Genomic DNA, 17,479 nt, shown 5'->3' on the forward strand with positions numbered 1-17,479 from the left:
CGGACGCTTAACCGACTGCGCCACCCAGGCGCCCCTCTTAAGTACATTTTAAGATTAGTTATGAAAGTCACATCACCAGACACTTGAGCTAGAAATGTACGTTAGTGATATTCAGAGATGATGAAATGCTCTGTAAGCAGAATTCTGCTCTGAAGCAGAATTTCTGTTCTGGAAGCAGAGAGGGAAACCACATTAGCATATCAGAAAACCCTCTCTCCCTGCACCCCAACGCGTGACTCGTTGATCTTTGGTCTGAGTTCTGGCAGAGAGAATAGGAAGGGGATGTTTCAGGGCGGCCGCGTTGCTGCTTTCTAAAGAGTTGGATGTGTGTGTGAGGCCTGCTTGATTTCTTGGGTGCATCTTTCCTACTCCCTTAATCCAGAGAGAGCTGCATAGTAGGGATTTTAAGATGTCTTCTGAGGGATAAAAGATGGGTCCTTGGCGATGAGCTAGTTCAAAATAAAAAGAGTGGGACAAAGAGCCATTGGCGGGGGGGGGGGGGGGGGGCGGGCGGGGGTTGTCGTCCAGCCAGAACTAGGATCTGCATCCAATGGGCAGCCCAACCCAGGGGGCGAATGGTATCTCCTCTCCGCATCAGTCTTCACTAACCTGATCCCATAGTCTTCTCTTGACCTTCCAAGCAATCACACTTCTGGACAGGGTGCTGGACAGGCTTACTGACCTCCTGCACTTTGTTGTGAATGTTGGAAGTTGAGTTAATGCACACTTAAGCCTGTACTGTGGATAGCAATCTGTATTTATTATTCCACAACTTACCTGTATTTATTTACCTCTATTTGTCGTTAGTGTTGCAAATAGGTTAATTCATTCATTGTCCTTCTCATGAAAACAGCGGCGTGGTCTAATAGTCTGCCTGCCGCTCTGTTGTGGCCAGATAGAAGCGGGGAGTTAAGTTATTTCTCCGCACTGCTCTCCTGCATCAGAAACCAAGCCCTGACCTTCTCTCCCAGGCCCCTTTGTTATACAGCAGGGATGGAAACAAAAGACTTTTCATGTCACCTGTCCAGGGCACCGGGGGAGGCGGAGACGAAGGAAGCCCTCGCCAGGCTTTGCAATTCCCCTACAGCTCAGCTCAGAAAGCCTTTATTCTCCTATGATATTTACTCAACACCTGACACCTCCTGGGAATCTTTAAAATTGTTCTCAGGAAAGAAACCATTCTGCTTGCAGGTGCCTATTTTTAGACTTTTTATAAAGCCTTTCTCTCTGCCCAGCCTGCTGTTTGAAAGGCACCAGGATCTTTTGTCTTGAAAAGTTCAGCTCCCTCCAGCTAGTTCCCCACCGGAGCAGCAAACCCTGGAATGCTCTGGGATGTGTCTCTCCCTCCATTCTGACCAACACCAAAACCACAGGTTTGACCTTTACACCGGTGTCGTTGAAATTATACAACCAGGGGAAGAAAGCTACTTCTAAGCATTGAACCTCAGAGCAGACAATGAATCGGTATGTCTATCAGTATGATAGGAACTGCCTATCAGCGCTGGACATATTGAACCTGTCAGCTGGACTGGTTTGAGTTTTGGACCCTGCAGTTGGCTGGCCAAGTTCAGGACAGGTATACCTGCACCTGATGCTTACTCGCTTCAGGCAATAGGAGCTATCAGGCCCTGGCCAGGGTCTTGACCACATTCTGGTCAGCCTGGGGTGATCTCTTTGGCCAGAGGTTTTGGCTTTTTTCTTTACATCAACCCCATAGGTCGTAACTAATGGTGACTGTGTGACTTTCAAGGCAGCAATAATTCAGCGCAAAGCCGGCAACCCAGGGGAAGTGGGAGGGGCAGTTTTCCATCTTCTCTCTTCTTGGCCTTTTCCAGTTTCCTCACCTTTGTGCTGTCCTTGCTTTCCGCCTCCCTCTCTCTCCTTATGGGCCACGCAAGAGAACGGAACGATCTTGAATTTGATCGTGTGCATTAGAACTGCCGTAGGTGACTGTCAGCCTTCTGTGACCCTCTCAAGTGACCTCAAGGTGACACCAGAAACAAGAAGAGCCAGAAAACCGGTGAAGCAGAAACATGCAGGCAATACTTTTGAACAATCAGATAATGATAGAAAAGTATTAAGATCACCTAAGGGTCTTTCACATGCCTGTGTGGAAATCAGTAAACCTCAATATTTACAACCAAATTATACCTTGTGACATGCAAATATTTGGAGACCTGCTCACAAGCACGTATACCTGTTTCTGCCTTTTGCGTGTGTAATCAGCCTTCAGAGCAGTTCTCAGGGCAATCTGAAATACTGTCTCCGGGGCCACGGTCCTCAGGAAGACCACGAATAAAGCATTTACTCAGCTACTTTGAGGTTGGCTTTCTTTTGGTCGATAATAGGACTTATTGAAAGCTTGGATTCAAGCTATTAAATTGAAAGCAGATGCATGAATATTTCATAGGGAATTCTCTAAAAACTGCAGTAAAACCAACTAAGTGTTCATTTAGGCAAAACTATTCTAAAATTAGGAAAAAGAAGAACGTATACACATAGGAAAGGTTGGTTGGAATGGGCTCACAACAAAATATTAACACCGTATCGGGGTGGTAGTTATTTTTTTTATATTTTAATTTTATATTTTAATATCGGGGTAATTTTTTTATATTCTCTAAATTTTTCTGAGTAAGTGTATTATTGAATGTTATCAGCCATAGAGAAAAGTGTACATGCCTGATGATCTAGCTAACATACTTCATTAGGAACTCCTCCTAAGGAAATAGGAATGTATTATATCCTTAGGTATATATTTTAAGGATACATACGTATAATGCATGTGTTTTATAAAATATACTTTACATATATATATCCAAAGAGTTGCCTATAAGGAAGATGTCAAGGAGCAAAAACTTCATGTCCCCTTCAAGGTCCTTGTGGGCAGATAAAGAATCAAGTTGACACGAGACCGGTTAATAGGAGAAAATCAAATTTAGTAGCATACTTACAGGGAGTTCACATGGACGTGGAAATTCCAAAGGCATTCAGGCTCAATGAGGTCTATGTGTCATTCTGAACTAAGGAGATAGGGGGATAGGGGTCTGGGACATCAAACGGAAGGAACGCCAACGAGATGAAAAAAAGTAAATGTTTGGTAAACATGTTTGCTGGGCATCTTAGAAACAATGGGGCACAGGGATGCCAGGGTGGCTCAGTGGGTTAAGCCCCTGACTTCAGCTCAGGTCATGATCTCACGGTTTGTGAGTTCGAGCCCTGCATTGGGCTGTGTGCTGACAGCTCAGAGCCTGGAGCCTGCTTCAGATTCTGTCACCCCCTCTCTCTCTGCTCCTCCCCCATTCACACTCTGTCTCTCTCTCTCAAAAATAAATAAATATTAAAAAAAATTTAAAAAAAAAAACAATGGGACACAGGATTTGATCAAATAGGCCTTGCTCCCTGTCTACCAAACCTCGTTCACAGAATAATGTAGTTATCTATGGTGATAGCTCTGTTCCTAGAGCAGGTCTTTTGTCTAAATTCTTTTTAGACAGGTATGGGGGGAGGTAAAGAACTTTTCCTGAATATGTTGGGTTTTGGTTGCTTTTTAACTCAAAATAATCTTCATGTTAAAGTGCCATATTTTGGGGCGGTCTGCCCTTGGCCCCTACAAAGCATTGCCTATCATAAGACAGCATTAAAACAATCTAAAATAGTTTATCTGTGGTAGGTCTCTAAAAAGGAATAGTAAGAAACCCTTAAAAATGATACAGATATGTGATGACAAGGAAGCATACCATTCAGTGAAAAAGTAGGTGGCAGGTTGATTTGTATAATTTGACCCCCCCCCCAGCACCCTTTTTTTTTTTCTTTTTTTTCTTTTTTTTTTCAACGTTTATTTATTTTTGGGACAGAGAGAGACAGAGCATGAACGGGGGAGGGGCAGAGAGAGAGGGAGACACAGAATCGGAAACAGGCTCTGGGCTCCGAGCCATCAGCCCAGAGCCCGACGCGGGGCTCGAACTCACGGACCGCGAGATCGTGACCTGGCTGAAGTCGGACGCTTAACCGACTGCGCCACCCAGGCGCCCCCCCCCCCTTTTTTTTTTTAAGAGAGCCTGTGTGTCAGCAGGGGAGGGGCAGAGGGAGAGAGAATCCCAAGCAGGTTCCACGCCCAGGAGCATGGAGCCCAATGCCGGCCGATCCCACAACCCTGGGATCACAACCTGAGCTGAAATCAAGAGTCGGAGGCTCAACCCACTGAGTCACTCAGACACCCTTGATCCCATCTTTTTTTTTTCTTCTTCTTCAATATTTATTTATTTATGAGAGAGAGGGAGACCTAGTGTGAGTGGGGGAGGGGCAGAGAGACAGGGAGATTCAGAATCTGAAGCAGGTTCTGGGCTCTGAGCTGCCAGCACAGAGCCTGATGAGGGGCTCGAACTCATGAACCGTGAAATCATGACTTGAGCCAAAGTCAGGCACTTAACTGACTGAGCCACCTAGGTGCCCCTGATCCCATCTTTTTGTAAGAAACCTAAAAATAAACAGAAATGTAGACAATCTGAAAGGGTGGTAACATGCTAATGTATATAGAATTAGAGAAAGGGATTCCTAGGTGTAGGTTTTCTTCCTTTGCCTGTGTTTGTATATATAATTTTCCCGTAAAGAATCTACATTGCAGAGCACCTGTGTGGCTCAGTATGTTAAGCATCTGACTCCTGATTTCGGCTCAGGTCATGATCTCACAGTTCATGGGTTCGAGCCCCACATTGGGCTCTGCACAGACAGCATGGAGCCTGCTTGGGATTCTCTGTCTCCCTCTTTCTCTGCCCTCTCCTGCACGCTCTCTCTCTCTCTCTCTCTCTCTCTCTCTCTCAAAATAAATGAGCTTAAAAAAAATCTACATTGCTTTCGTAAAAATTGGAAAAGTTTTAGAAAATAAAAATGCCTCTTATTGGGTGAGAACCTGTGATTTGAGCCTCAGAATAGACCTTTTTACCCCAATTGTTGATGCCACCCTCTTGTACCTTCTAGAGAATTAAAGCAACGATAAAAAAGAGCTTTAAATGATGAACTGGTTGCTCACTGGGCTGATAATTATAATGGCTGAGATTTTTAATTGCTATTTGTATCAATGAATACTTTTTATTGGTGTGTTTAGATTTTTATAGTAGCACTGCTGTTTACTGCACTTTAATGAGATTAGAAACTTGATCTTTGTAATGGGAAGCAAAATAATGAAGCTTGTTCAGAATGGTGTTGGAGTAAGTGAAGCTCTGAGCCCAAGAGCCCGGTGATGGTGCTGCTGTTTCAGAGTTCAGAAGCTGTTTCTCGCTTTATTTGGGTCTTGCAGCTGAGTTCCCACGGCTGAGGCTGTCAGAAGACTGGCTCCGAGATCATTAGTAAATTACTAAGGAAGACACTGGCCTTCCTTTGTAGCAGCTTAGAGTTTTATTGGTGAGATGGGCTCATTAGAAAACAATTACATCAGTCTAGAACTCCGCGTGAAAGCTAAGTAGTTAATCGTGTGCACAGATGACAGGTGTTGAAGGCTTCCGCAAAATAAGACCTGGACGGGCAGTAAGAGGCCAGCCCTTCCATCCCGGAAGCCCTCGTGTCCCCGTGGCACTCGTGCTATTCGGCATGTGGTAGGAGCTTGCTAAATACTTGCTGAATGAGACAGCATCCGAGCTGGGCCTTCAAGCCTGGGTTCTTAACTACGTGAGGCTGGATCTAGAAACCGTAGAACAAGGACCTGCCTTACATAGCACCATTCTGAGATCAAGAGACTAAATTGGGGCTCCGGAGCACGAATGATTCCCAGTCCTCAGCACTACCGACTGGGTGTAAGGTACCCGTTGACTTAATAATGAGAGGAGATGGCGGGCAAGTTCCCCTGCTCCTTTCCTGTGAGACATTTGATGATTTAAGAGAGGTTAATACGTGAAGTTGCCTCCAGTCCAGCGAAGAGGGTAGTTAATGGCACCATTAGGGTTGGTCTGCAGGTGTCCCGACTCCCGGCTTACCCAGTCTGGTGATTCATGTTAGCCCTTTGACAGTGTACCCCTCACTTTTAATGGTTATTTACTAGGCTGCCTTGACGTGCTCCGGTTCATTTGTCTCCTGCCTAGCCGAACACCAGTGTCTGCGCTTTTTGCGGGGTTAGTTTGCGGGGATACGACTCACGGGTGCTCGCATCTGTCTTTGAGCGGAATTTACTAACCGTCTACTCAGGTCCAAGGCGGTGTGCTGGGAGCCAGAGAGCACAGAGTTTTGGGCCTCCGGGAGTTTGTCAAAAGCGGCTCATTTGAGCTCAGCATGGCCCTAGAACACGGGTCATTTACAAAGGGGGGGGGGCGGGATGCGTTAATGCATGGAATTGTCCTTCTGCTTGCTTGATTTCTGATTGTTTTAAAGATGCTGTCGTGTTCCATCACAGCACGGCAGCTTGCGGGACCTCGGGGGTGTGCTTGTGACGGTTGCCGAGGCTTTTAAAGTAAAGTGGCCGAAAAGACAGCAAGGCCTGTGTCATGGGGAGGGGGGTGTTCTATGTGGACTGTGTTTCTTGATAAAGGGTATTTTATCTCATTTTATCTTTTTGCCAGTTGATATACCTGGAAGCGTTTAGGAAAGAGCTGATAGTAATACTCGTGAGCTATCTTACACGTGCGCTCTTTTATACGTGAGAGTGTACATTTGATTGGAAGATAATGTACTGAGACATACCTCTTGAATTAGTCTAGGACAGGCATAACTTGTTTTATTGTACTCTGCTTTATAGATTTTTTTTTTCAACGTTTATTTATTTTGGGGACAGAGAGAGACAGAGCATGAACGGGGGAGGGGCAGAGAGAGAGGGAGACACAGAATCGGAAACAGGCTCCAGGCTCCGAGCCATCAGCCCAGAGCCTGACGCGGGGCTCGAACTCCCGGACCGCGAGATCGTGACCTGGCTGAAGTCGGACGCTTAACCGACTGCGCCACCCAGGCGCCCCGAGATTTTTTTTTTTTTTTTAATACAAACTGAAGGCTCGTGGCAACCCTGCGTTGAGCAAGTCTACTGGTGCCATTTTTTCCGACAGTATTTGCACACTGTGCATCCGTGTGTCACATTTTGGTCATTCTCCCAACACTTCAAACTTTCTCATTTTTACATTTGTTATGGTGATCTGTGATGTGTGGTTGTGACTCACTGAAAGCTCGCATGATGATTAGCACTTTTTAGCAATAAAGCAATTTTAAATTAAGGTACGCACTTTTTTTTTTTTTAGACGGAATGCTGTTGCACACGTAATAGACTCCCGTATCATATAAACATAACTTCTATACGTACTGGAAAGCCGGAAACTTCATTTGACTCCTTTATTTTGATGTTTGCTTATTGTGGCGTTCTGGAACTGTACCCGAAATGTCTCCAAGGTATGCCTAGAGACAATTGAAGTGAATGTCAGTCGGGTCCTTAATTTTAGAATTGTTGCAAATAACCTACTGGGCTGATGTAGGAAAAAAAGAAAAAAAAAAAAAAAAAGGAAGGACATTTTACGTAGTAAATAAAGTCCTGAAAATTCCAGTCTTCGTTTGTAACTAAAGGAGACACTTTCTTCTCTTCTGTTCCAAGCAGATGTTGCTACTATACGAAGAAAGATGTGCCAGCTGGTCCCCAGGCCTTTGTACGGCTGCGTGTAAAACCCATATGTACAGTCTGCCCCTACTACTTGCTTAGAAATCCCTAGTATCATTTTAGAGCATATCCCAGTGATGCCACTTAAATATAAATTTCCAATTTCTATTCCGGGGCCCTCGCTTACTCTGGCATATTTTCCCTGAAGTTGTTACCTGCTTCTGAGAGCCTCCCGGACCTAAATCTATTCACCAGAGATTGATAAAGGCTTTGGAGGAGTGAAGTGGTTGGGAGCATTTTTTTTTTTTTTTTTTTTTCCAAAACGTTACCTGCTAGGCTGCTCTTTGTGAGCCAATTTCCAGCACGTTCTGTCCTCCAGCGGCACAGAACAACTTCCCCGAACCCACCCAAGACTTGCTCACTGGCCAGGGCCGTGCTGCCTCGTCTTTGTTACGTCCTGGGTCTACAACTGGCCTCTTTACTTGGTAGGGATGCCTGCCTCGTATTTTCCAGTTGGTTCTTGGCCGTTACCTTCGGGGAACATACCGGCTCTTTGCTTCTCTTTTCTCAGTGTTTTCTCTTTGCTTCTCTTTCCTCTGGGAATTTCATTCTTTGTAACCAAATCGCCAGGTGTCGAACTGGGGACAGGAGCCATAGGGAAGAACGGAACTTTGGTCCTCCCTCTTGCGTTTAGCGGCCTGATCCGAAGTCAGTGGAAAAGAACGAAGGCGGGGAAGAAGTTGTGGTGTGAAAGCACGATTGTCAGTTGAGCAGCGAAACTCACTTTCAGCAAGTCAGTAAAGCAGAAATTCGGACACGCCGCTTCTTGAAGAATGGGTTGAAGATGGTGCGGGGTTCATGACTGCAGTATTCAAGAGCCACCACCAGATGGTGATGGCGGCTTCTTGGCCCCAGCGGGCCTCTGGGACTCCCCCTCCCACTGAAGGTCTCCACTTGCCTTGAAGGGTTACTTGAGCTGTTGTCAAAGAGTAGAATAATAAGCAACTTGCGAATTCCATTTTAAGAAATCACTGCCTTTTCAAAGGAAGCATTAAGGAAAAAGACTTCTAGCTCAGTTAAGTGCCTATTTTTCCCCCCTGCACATTCTTGACTCTTAGAAGTGAGCACGCCAAGTGTTCTTGGCTCTGCAGTGGGATGTTGCCAAGGAATTAGGGTCAGAGACCTCTTCTAACTTGGGCCGCAAGTTGGTTTACCTCTCAGGGTTTGGGCTGAGGGGCCAACATGATCTGGCTTTGACCTTTGAGTGCTAAAATGGTTTTTACATTGGTCTCCTAACCTGTTGGAGACATTGGTTAAAAGAGAACAGGAGAAACATCTTTTGCTGTTGGGTATGCATTGGATCGCTTTTTAAATGGAAGGTAGGTAAGAGGGGGTGGCTGTGGTTGACTTAGGGCCACAAGCTGTTAGAGGAGATGGGGACGTGGATGGGGCACAGGCCCATTGACTATGGACTGTGGGTTTCTCCCCCCACCCCCCCGCCCAGGATCTCATTCCTCACAACAATCCGTGAAGGTGGTTTCAAGGCTCCTTTCTTTTTTTAAACAGATGAGGAAGCTAGAAGTGGGCAGGTCATACTTAACCCAGGGACCCCCTGCTGGTAAGGTGGTAGAGATGGAATCCAAAGCTAGAAAATACGTGCTCAATCCATCCAGAGGAGGGCAATTGATCAGTTACTTAAAACACTAGTACCCAGAAAGATTCCTTCATTTTCTTGAATGTCCTTTCAACATCGGCATGAACATTTAGGGGGGAAAACGCTATTAGTTTTCAGGAAGGGACACTGTGTGCCTTAGGGTTCCTCAGGTTGCAGGGTCACCTCAGCTAGGCTAGGTGTGCGCCCTTCTTCCTGGAAATCGGCTCTTAACTTTCCCGATGCGGTTCTGCCGCACGGGCAGCGTTGGGGGCTGTGTCCTGTGCTTGGTGTCTCTTGAATCCACAAAGTTCCTCCTATAGTCATTGGTTCCGCCGCCTCAGACGAGCAACTTCCTCTCTTCCCCACTTTGGAATTTGCTCCTGATTCGATCAAGGCGCAGGCAGCAGCAACAGCTTCCAGCCCAGACAGGCTTCAGCACGGCACCAGCCGGTACAGCTTGAGGGTGTCCCGGGTGGGTGGCTCTCAGCGGGGCCCTACCTGGGCGGTCGCTGCTTGCAGAACCCTCCCCTGGAAACCTCCCCCCTCCCCCCCCCAACCAAACACGGCACAGTGCCTCCAGCTCCGGGCTGCTGATCACCTGTCAACGGGGAACCGGCAGAGACCAGGATTTCTCCTCGCTGCTGCTGTTGTTAGGGGAAACAGACAACCATCTGCATCTAGACCAGCCTTTCTGTCTCTCTCCCCTTTTAAAGCGAGGTCTTCCTGCTCCGAATCTGGTAAGTGCCACAAAGGATTCCGTTTTCCTTGGTTCACGTCGGGAGAACGTTCTCTCCTAATGGATTTGGTAGCTTTAATCTAAATCTGCCAGGATTGGGGGAATTATTTGATTTCTTGTTTCCTTTCGTGTCACTTAAACGTTTTTCGCCTGCTTCAAAAATCAAAGCACATCCAGTAAAAATTTGTAAGCATGTGTTTAACCTGTGTCATCTGGCGTGAGACCTATTTTTTTTTTTTAGTGCTCTGAAAAACTATTCTAGAGATTGCTCTCCCGCACCCCCCTTTTATGAATAAATTAGTGCATTTGTCATCACTGTGTTCCTGAAATGTCAAAAATAGACCCAGCGAAGGGATCTGTCGTGCGGAGTTCGGGAATTGGGTACAGAACTCCAGGTGAAGTGAGGCTAGATTTTTTTTATTTTGAAATGTTTTTTCTTTTTAGAGTTCATTGTTCAGTTTAAACACCGTGAATGCAGTCGGCTAGGCCACGGTGGGACAGGTGTACCTGTTCGTTGTTTTAGGCTCATCTCCTGCTAAACGAACGCCTCCTTTGTTTTATAACCTTTACAGGAAATGCGGGAGGATGAGTCCCATGACTCCTAAGTGGAGTTTTCCCTCGTGTTCACACGGGTTAAATGATTTTGCTCTTCTGTGGATGGGCATTCAATCTGGAACTTTTCAGAATTGTCAACCAAGTGTCTGATAATCTTTGCCCCCACATTTGCCAGCCTCCAGACATATAAATGGGTATCCCCTTTAAGAGAAAATAAAACTGGCACTTCCGTTCTCTTGACCCTAAGTTAGAGTACTCAGGTTAAACGTGATTAAAAACACGTATAGAAATGAATCTCCGGGAATCTGTTGCGTCTCCATTTCAGGTTCATCTCGCTAGCAGGAATTAGTGTGGTTCTCCTTTTCTTCTCTTTTCTTTATACTTCGGTCACAAATAATGCTTTGTGGCCAATAGATAATTGGAGGGAAACTGACTTATGTAATACTGGAATGGAAAGGCAGGGTAGTGCTTGCTCTTTTCGGGCGAGTCCAGAACAAGAGACTCTCAGGCTGCCTCAGACCAGGGCTGGCTGCGGAGCCCGTGCTGGGCTGAGCGGTGGAGGAGGGTGTATGTGGGGGTGGGGTGGGGGTGGGGGGGCGGTAAGCCTGCCCCTGGGCAGCCGCTTGAAGCATGTCAGAAAGAACACTTGTCAGAAGCCTTCAAAACCGTGGCCGTTGGTAATGTGTGAAATTGAACTTGTGACCCTGTTTGCTTGATGGCGACTTCTTGTTTTGCTTGAGAATCGCGTGGCATTGGGTCCCTGGGATGTTGGAGGAAAGGCAGGGCAGCTTAATGAATGAGTAGGGAAACACCGTCCTTTTTCTGCGTGGCTCGGAATTGTAGAGTCTAAACCATCACCTTAAAAGGAGATGTTGCCCCCCTAGAAATGGACAGTTGGAGACACAGATTCTGCAGACCTGACCTGTTGAGAATTCCTCACCTGTAGACGCCCTTGCATGTGAGGTCACGGTTACACCTCGTAAGGGATGAGGAAGAACGGAAAATAAGCTGCAGCTATGGGTGGAGAACCGCTCTGGAAGAAGAGGAAGAAGTGTGCCCCCCACCCTCGCCAAAGCCCCCCCCCCCCCCGTTTGCTTCTGTTCCTTCTGCGCCATTGAGGTGCCCTTCTCCTGAAATGACCTAAACGCTGTGTTTGGCAACAAGAGGCTGCTACTTTCTCTAAATGCATTTTTTTCAGCTTGTGAACCCTCATTCTTTGCCAAGAGGCCCGAGCGCCTGGTTAATGATCTTTAATGTAGACGATCCTATGCCGTGATTAACATTTAGCCTGGTTAGTACCCCGCGGGTTGAACTCCCTGGTCCTCCCCTGTGATTTTCTCTCTGCCAGCCATCTGCCCACCTGTAGAAACCGGGCACAACCAGTTCCCTATGGGTGCTCTTCCCCTCGGGGGTGGGGGAGTGAGTTGGGTGTGAGCCAGAGGAGGTGGAACCACAGTCATGGAACCGCAGTCAGTGGAAGGGAGCGGCTGCCCAGGGCACCGCGTGGCGGACGGCTCCTGCAATCCAGAGACCCATCTGGTGAGCCTTTGCGCTGAGCCGGCTTCAGGGAGGGCTGATCACACTTGTGTGCGGGTGGTGGGGGTGTTGGGTGATCGACATCTCCCAGCCCAGGTGCTGACTGCCTGGGTCTCTAAGCCACCTTGGCAGCCATCCGCTCCCTTCTTTCTGAGAGACTATCCATTAGGCATCGCTTCTTGAAAGAAAAAGGCATCGGGGTGGCCTTGCCCCTACAGGGTGGGTAGAGTTAGCCGTTTTCTTCTGACCTAAGTCTGTTACGGTGGTGAGTTGACATGTTCACGCTGGCACCTAAAAGAGGAGAAGAAAGAGCTTCCGTAACCACAAAAATGAGGAATGTCTTTTTTTTTAATGATTTTTTAAGAAACAGCTTTTACAGCCAATTATTAAAAAAGCCAGTGGCACCGAACCTGCATTCTCTCGGGTTTCCCTTAAGAACTTACTCGTCCTGTTGTTTATAGAACTATTCCTCTCCGCCCCCAAATGAAGCTGAGTGACAAGTTGGAAACCTCCAGACATCAGCCTAAGGCATTTATAAGGCACATACTTTCATGAGCTCTTTCCTCTTTCCTTGGCCTTAATCTTCTTGTGGGGAATGGGGTCTGTTTTCATCACTGGTGGCAAAAATGACTCTTGGGCGGTGCACCCGTGGTCCTCTGAGGTGGGAATGTGGTAGGTTGGGGCGGCACTCGGTGGTCACGAGGTGTCCCGTTTTGGCGTCTTTCCCAGACCACTTTCTGCCTGTGCTCGGTCCGATTGGCTGCCGTGTGTAGAGTCTGATGTTTCCTTTCGAATCCCAGAACGGAGAGAATTGAAGATGATTTCTAACCCAGATTCCTTGCCTCTGGGGAGTTAGCAAGTCTGTACGTTATATTTATTTATTGTTTTAAAAGTACTGCTTTCCTAACAGCTGAGGGGAGGGGAACCCATACTTTTGCTTTTTTTGCGTGATTATGTTTTCTGATTGGTGATTTCTGAAAGGTTTCTTAAAATGTCACTTAATCCACATTGAAATCTTATGTTACTGTTGAAACTATGTTGCATTTATTTATACATGTCACGAATTACTTTAAGGCAGAGGTTCTCAACCAGAGATGATTTCGCCAGCTGGGGACACTTGGCAATGTCTGGAGACTTGACTGTCCTTTCGTGGGGACAGGCCAGGGATACTGCTCAGCCTTTTGTAGTGTATCTATAGTGTATGGGACAGTCCTGCACCACAAAGACGTGTCCACGCAAAGCAGTGCCACGGTTGTTGAGAAACCTTGCTTTTAAAGGGATGTCCAAACTTTAAAATGCCACAGAAATGCTGAAATCTCTGTAGCTTCTCCGTAAAGGACTAAAAGCTTCTTGTTGGCTTGTTTTGCAGAAGGGCTCAATTGGGCCTGGTTGAATGAACAGAATAATGGAGCATGTGGTTTATATAACATAGTTTCAAGATAGTAAAATGTCTTTCTTTTAAGTTCGAGTTAATTGGCAAAGTGTCTTATTTTAACATCTTTTTTTTTTTTTAAGTAGTTACTTAGTAGTTTGCTAATATCATCCACCTGAGCGGAGGATTCCTGTTCATTGTCAGGCAGCAAAAAGCTCTCTGTCGGTGGCAGCTGGTGGGGAGACTTGCTTGTGGTCCTCTAAGGCCCTCTGTGGCTGATGACAGGCCAGGGTATCCTTGCTGCTAACCTCGCTGCGTTGTTGGAGACCGAAATGAAAAGGAATGGCGGAGTTAGAGACGCCGAAGGCAATTTCAAGAGTCAGTTTCGTCTGATACCTTCTCTCTTGAGATGAACTCTAGCCCAGAAAGGTTGGCTTTCCTTTTATAATCATTCCTACATGGTTTCTCCCTTCTTGCTTCAGTTCTTACGGCAGTTTTTGCCTAAGCCCGTAGTGAGTTCACTTCCAGGGAATCACGTGCTCGTTTCCGCCACGTTGGCTGCCATCTTGCCTTGCTCTTTGAAATCTTTAAGATCATCTTTCTGTGCTTTCTATCTAACTCCTTCATTTGATCAAACGGACTGGAGATGGGCAACGGCTCACATACTTTGGGTCCCTGTAGTACCCACAGAAGTATTTTGTAGGTTTCTGACCCTAGCAAGCTATTTGTGGACCTGATTGAAATGACACGTAGGCTTATTAGCATGACTGACCCAGCCTTAGTATCGGAACCTGACTTTCAGATTAGTGTTCTCCATACCACAGCTCACTTTTCACACCTGGAAATTCACTCCCTATTTGGCAAGTTCTCTAAGACGGTGGTTACTGGAGTTATATGTAGGTCAAGGTTGGTCTGTTGACGAGCCGATCTTGTTGGTGTTTCAGCCAATATTTGAATTTTTCTTGCTTTGAGAAGCGTTGTTTTAGTCTTTTATGCTTGCATTTTTCATATTTGCTTAAATCGTCTTCCTATGGTGAATTTTAAATTGTAAGAAAAATCAAAATTGCATCCGGGAACAGGAAAAGGACATTAGGGAAAAACAGGAAATCTGAATAAAGCCTGGATTTCAGTTAATGTATCAACCTCTATTCATTAATTGAGCAAATGTATCAGACTAATGTAAAATGTTAATAGTTGGGGAAACCAGATATGTGGTATATGGGATCTCTTTGTACTATCTTTAGAATAATGCTGTAAGTCTAAACTGTTCTTAAAAAAAAAAAAAACAACCTTACCATTTCATAAATGTTACTGTCCTCTCACCTTCCCCCCCTTGAAATAGGCTGTTGTGAAGTTCAGTTCCTCGTTCACCTCGCAGGTTTCTGCTCAGGATAGCCATGAAGTGCCTCTTTCCAGAATGCGCCCCAGTCGGCTTGAGCAATTGCAAACCATGTTATGTGATTTTAATTGCCTGCCATTGCACTGACTCATTTCTAGGTGGTATATTTAAAAGACTAGACAGAATTTTCAGGTTAAAAAGTTACATCAACAGAAAGTGTATTTGTAGGTGCCGATTGAAATATTATCGGCTGGGAATGCTACCAGCAATGCGCTGCTTGGACAATGGGACGTGTCCCTTTTTGTTGCTGGGCCTCCAAAGGCATCCGGGTGACAGATGTCACTGTCCCAGTGCAGCCTGGTGTAATTGAATGCCTCTGAAGCTGGAAGAAGGAATTGTGCTTCCAGGGTTCATAAAGGTACAAAGTATACATGTGGGTCTATTCCATTTGACAAATCACTAAAAGTGCTAAACCCATATGTATTTGGGAGGAAATGGAAATCAGCATGAATTTTTAAACTTGGACTTGAAATTGCTGGCAGTGCTGTTAGGCCATGGCCCTCACCCCACTCCTCTGTCGGTGTGGGTACTGGGGAACAGCGTATGAAAGCACTGGACTTGGAGATAGGATAACATGGGTTTGAACCAGTTTGAGTCAATTACCTTAGTTCTAAATGTGCTGAATAGTCATGGGGAATTTTGTTGTGAACACAGAATGAGATCCTATAAAATGTATTTGAATACAGTAAAATCTTACAGATGTGGGCTATGTTATGTTGTAGTAGGGGTCAGCCCCACCCCCCGCTAGCCTGCTTGTATGTACATTTGATATTAGGAACCTTGACGTTCACCTTGGCCTAAAGTTGGCTTTGCTGCTCATCTGTGCTCTTTCTTACATTCTTACTTGGTGTGCATGTGTGTTAATATTAAAGGTTACCAGGAAAATTGATTTTTTTTTTTTTTTTTTTTTGAGGGAGAGTGTGAGCAGGGGGAGGGACAGAGGGAGAGGGAGAGAATCTTAAGCAGGCTCCAAGCCTAGTGAGGAGCCCGGTGTGGGGCTCGATCTCACAACCATAAGATCATGACTTGAGCTGAAATCAAGAGTCAGATGCTCAACCGATTGAGCCACCTAGGCACTTCTGGAAAGTTGATTTTTAAAAAAGTATTCAAATATATACAAAAATAGAGAAAACTGCATGATGGCAAAGAGCATAATGAAATCCTATAACCCAACTTCAACACTTCCTAAAATTTTGCCATTTAAAAAAAAAATTTTTTTTTAGTATCTGGTGGTTTTTTTTTGTTTTGTTTTGTTTTGTTTTGTTTTTAATTTTTTTTTTTCAACGTTTTTTATTTATTTTTTTGGGACAGAGAGAGACAGAGCATGAACGGGGGAGGGGCAGAGAGAGAGGGAGACACAGAATCAGAAACAGGCTCCAGGCTCTGAGCCATCAGCCCAGAGCCCGACGCGGGGCTCGAACTCACGGACCGCGAGATCGTGACCTGGCTGAAGTCGGACGCTTAACCGACTGCGCCACCCAGGCGCCCCTATTTTGTTTTTTTTTTTGAGAGAGAGAGCATGAGCAGGGAAGGGGCAGAGAGAGAGAGAGGGAGACACAGAATCCAAAGCAGCCTCCAGGTTCTGAGCTGTCACACAGAGCCTGACCTAGGGCTCGAACTTAAACCGTGAGATCATGACCTGAACTGAAGTTTGGACACTTCAATGCTAACCTACCCAGGCACCCCTAAAATTTTGCTATCTTTATTACTATTGGATACAGTTTAATATTTCTTGACAATTCTTTTTTATCTTAGATCCCACCAGGGATGTACAATAAAAACACATTTTAAAGTCAAGTGAGACCATGTTTCTCTATGATTGCAATACCAACTTTATATATTGTTAGTGTTGTTTTTGTTTTTGCAATTTTCTTAGTATCAGCATATAGAGAACTTTGACCAGTCTATAGAGAAGGTCCTCGTGTATTTTTACATCTCTTATATCTCTTTAGATCTCTTTTACATCTCCTCGTGTATTAATATATTCACCCTGGTCTGAATGTATTAGATTTATTCAGTCGATCCCCTACTGATGGACATTCGGGTTATTCCCAGACTTGTCCGTTGTTTTTCAGTAAATAGCCTTGTGCACACATCATTTTGTATTTCTGTCTGGGCATTCCACGAGGGATAAAGGGATAAGATGACAGCAGCATGTAAATTCTTCCAGTCTTGTCTGGGACAAGTGCAACTGTTGGGTAACCTCCCGTTGCCTGAAGCTCTGCCCTCCTCTTCACTACCTGACCTAGGAGGTGTAAGCTCTTCAGGCTACAAGCCTCCATCCGTGCCCCAAATTTGTAAAGCTAGAAAGAGACCTTAGAGATGGACTCTTCCTCCTGGTGTTACAGGTGAAGGACTGGAGACCCAGGAAGTGAGGGGAGAGCATGAGCCCAGCTGGCCTGTGCCCTGCCCAGCAGGTGATGGCCTTTCTGTTAAACTCTCTCTCTCTCTCTGCCCACCATCGGCTGGGCTGCCCTCCAGGGCAGCTGCTCCAGGTGTGGTCCACGGACCGGCAGCATCAGCTGGGAGCTTGTTAGATGAGCAGACTCTCTGACCCTGCCCGGGCATACGGAATCAGTCTGTTTTTCACTGGTTTTCCAGGTAACTCCCGCGTGCTCTGCTTTGGGAGGGCTGGTCTGACGGCCTCCTTCAGGAGGGGACGA

The 17,479-nt window shown here is 45.9% G+C and overlaps 1 protein-coding gene across 6 annotated transcripts in view; it reads left to right on the top strand.

Annotated features, from left to right (window-relative positions):
• NEDD4L (NEDD4 like E3 ubiquitin protein ligase) overlaps positions 1 to 17,479 on the top strand; it is a 341,323-nt gene that overhangs the window by 125,323 nt on the left and 198,521 nt on the right. Inside the window, exon 1 of one of the 6 annotated variants that reach the window (XM_047827477.1) lies at positions 9,627 to 9,955. The exons of 4 other annotated variants lie outside the window; for them this stretch is intronic. The gene's annotated coding sequence lies outside the window, so the exon portion shown is untranslated. Of the gene's footprint in view, positions 1 to 9,626; positions 9,956 to 11,978; positions 12,049 to 17,479 lie in introns of those variants that run through there. One more of the 6 variants, XM_047827481.1, reaches the window with a different exon arrangement.

Source organism: Prionailurus viverrinus, chromosome D3 (genome assembly GCF_022837055.1).
Source record: "Prionailurus viverrinus isolate Anna chromosome D3, UM_Priviv_1.0, whole genome shotgun sequence".
NCBI classification, from domain to species: domain Eukaryota; kingdom Metazoa; phylum Chordata; class Mammalia; order Carnivora; family Felidae; genus Prionailurus; species Prionailurus viverrinus.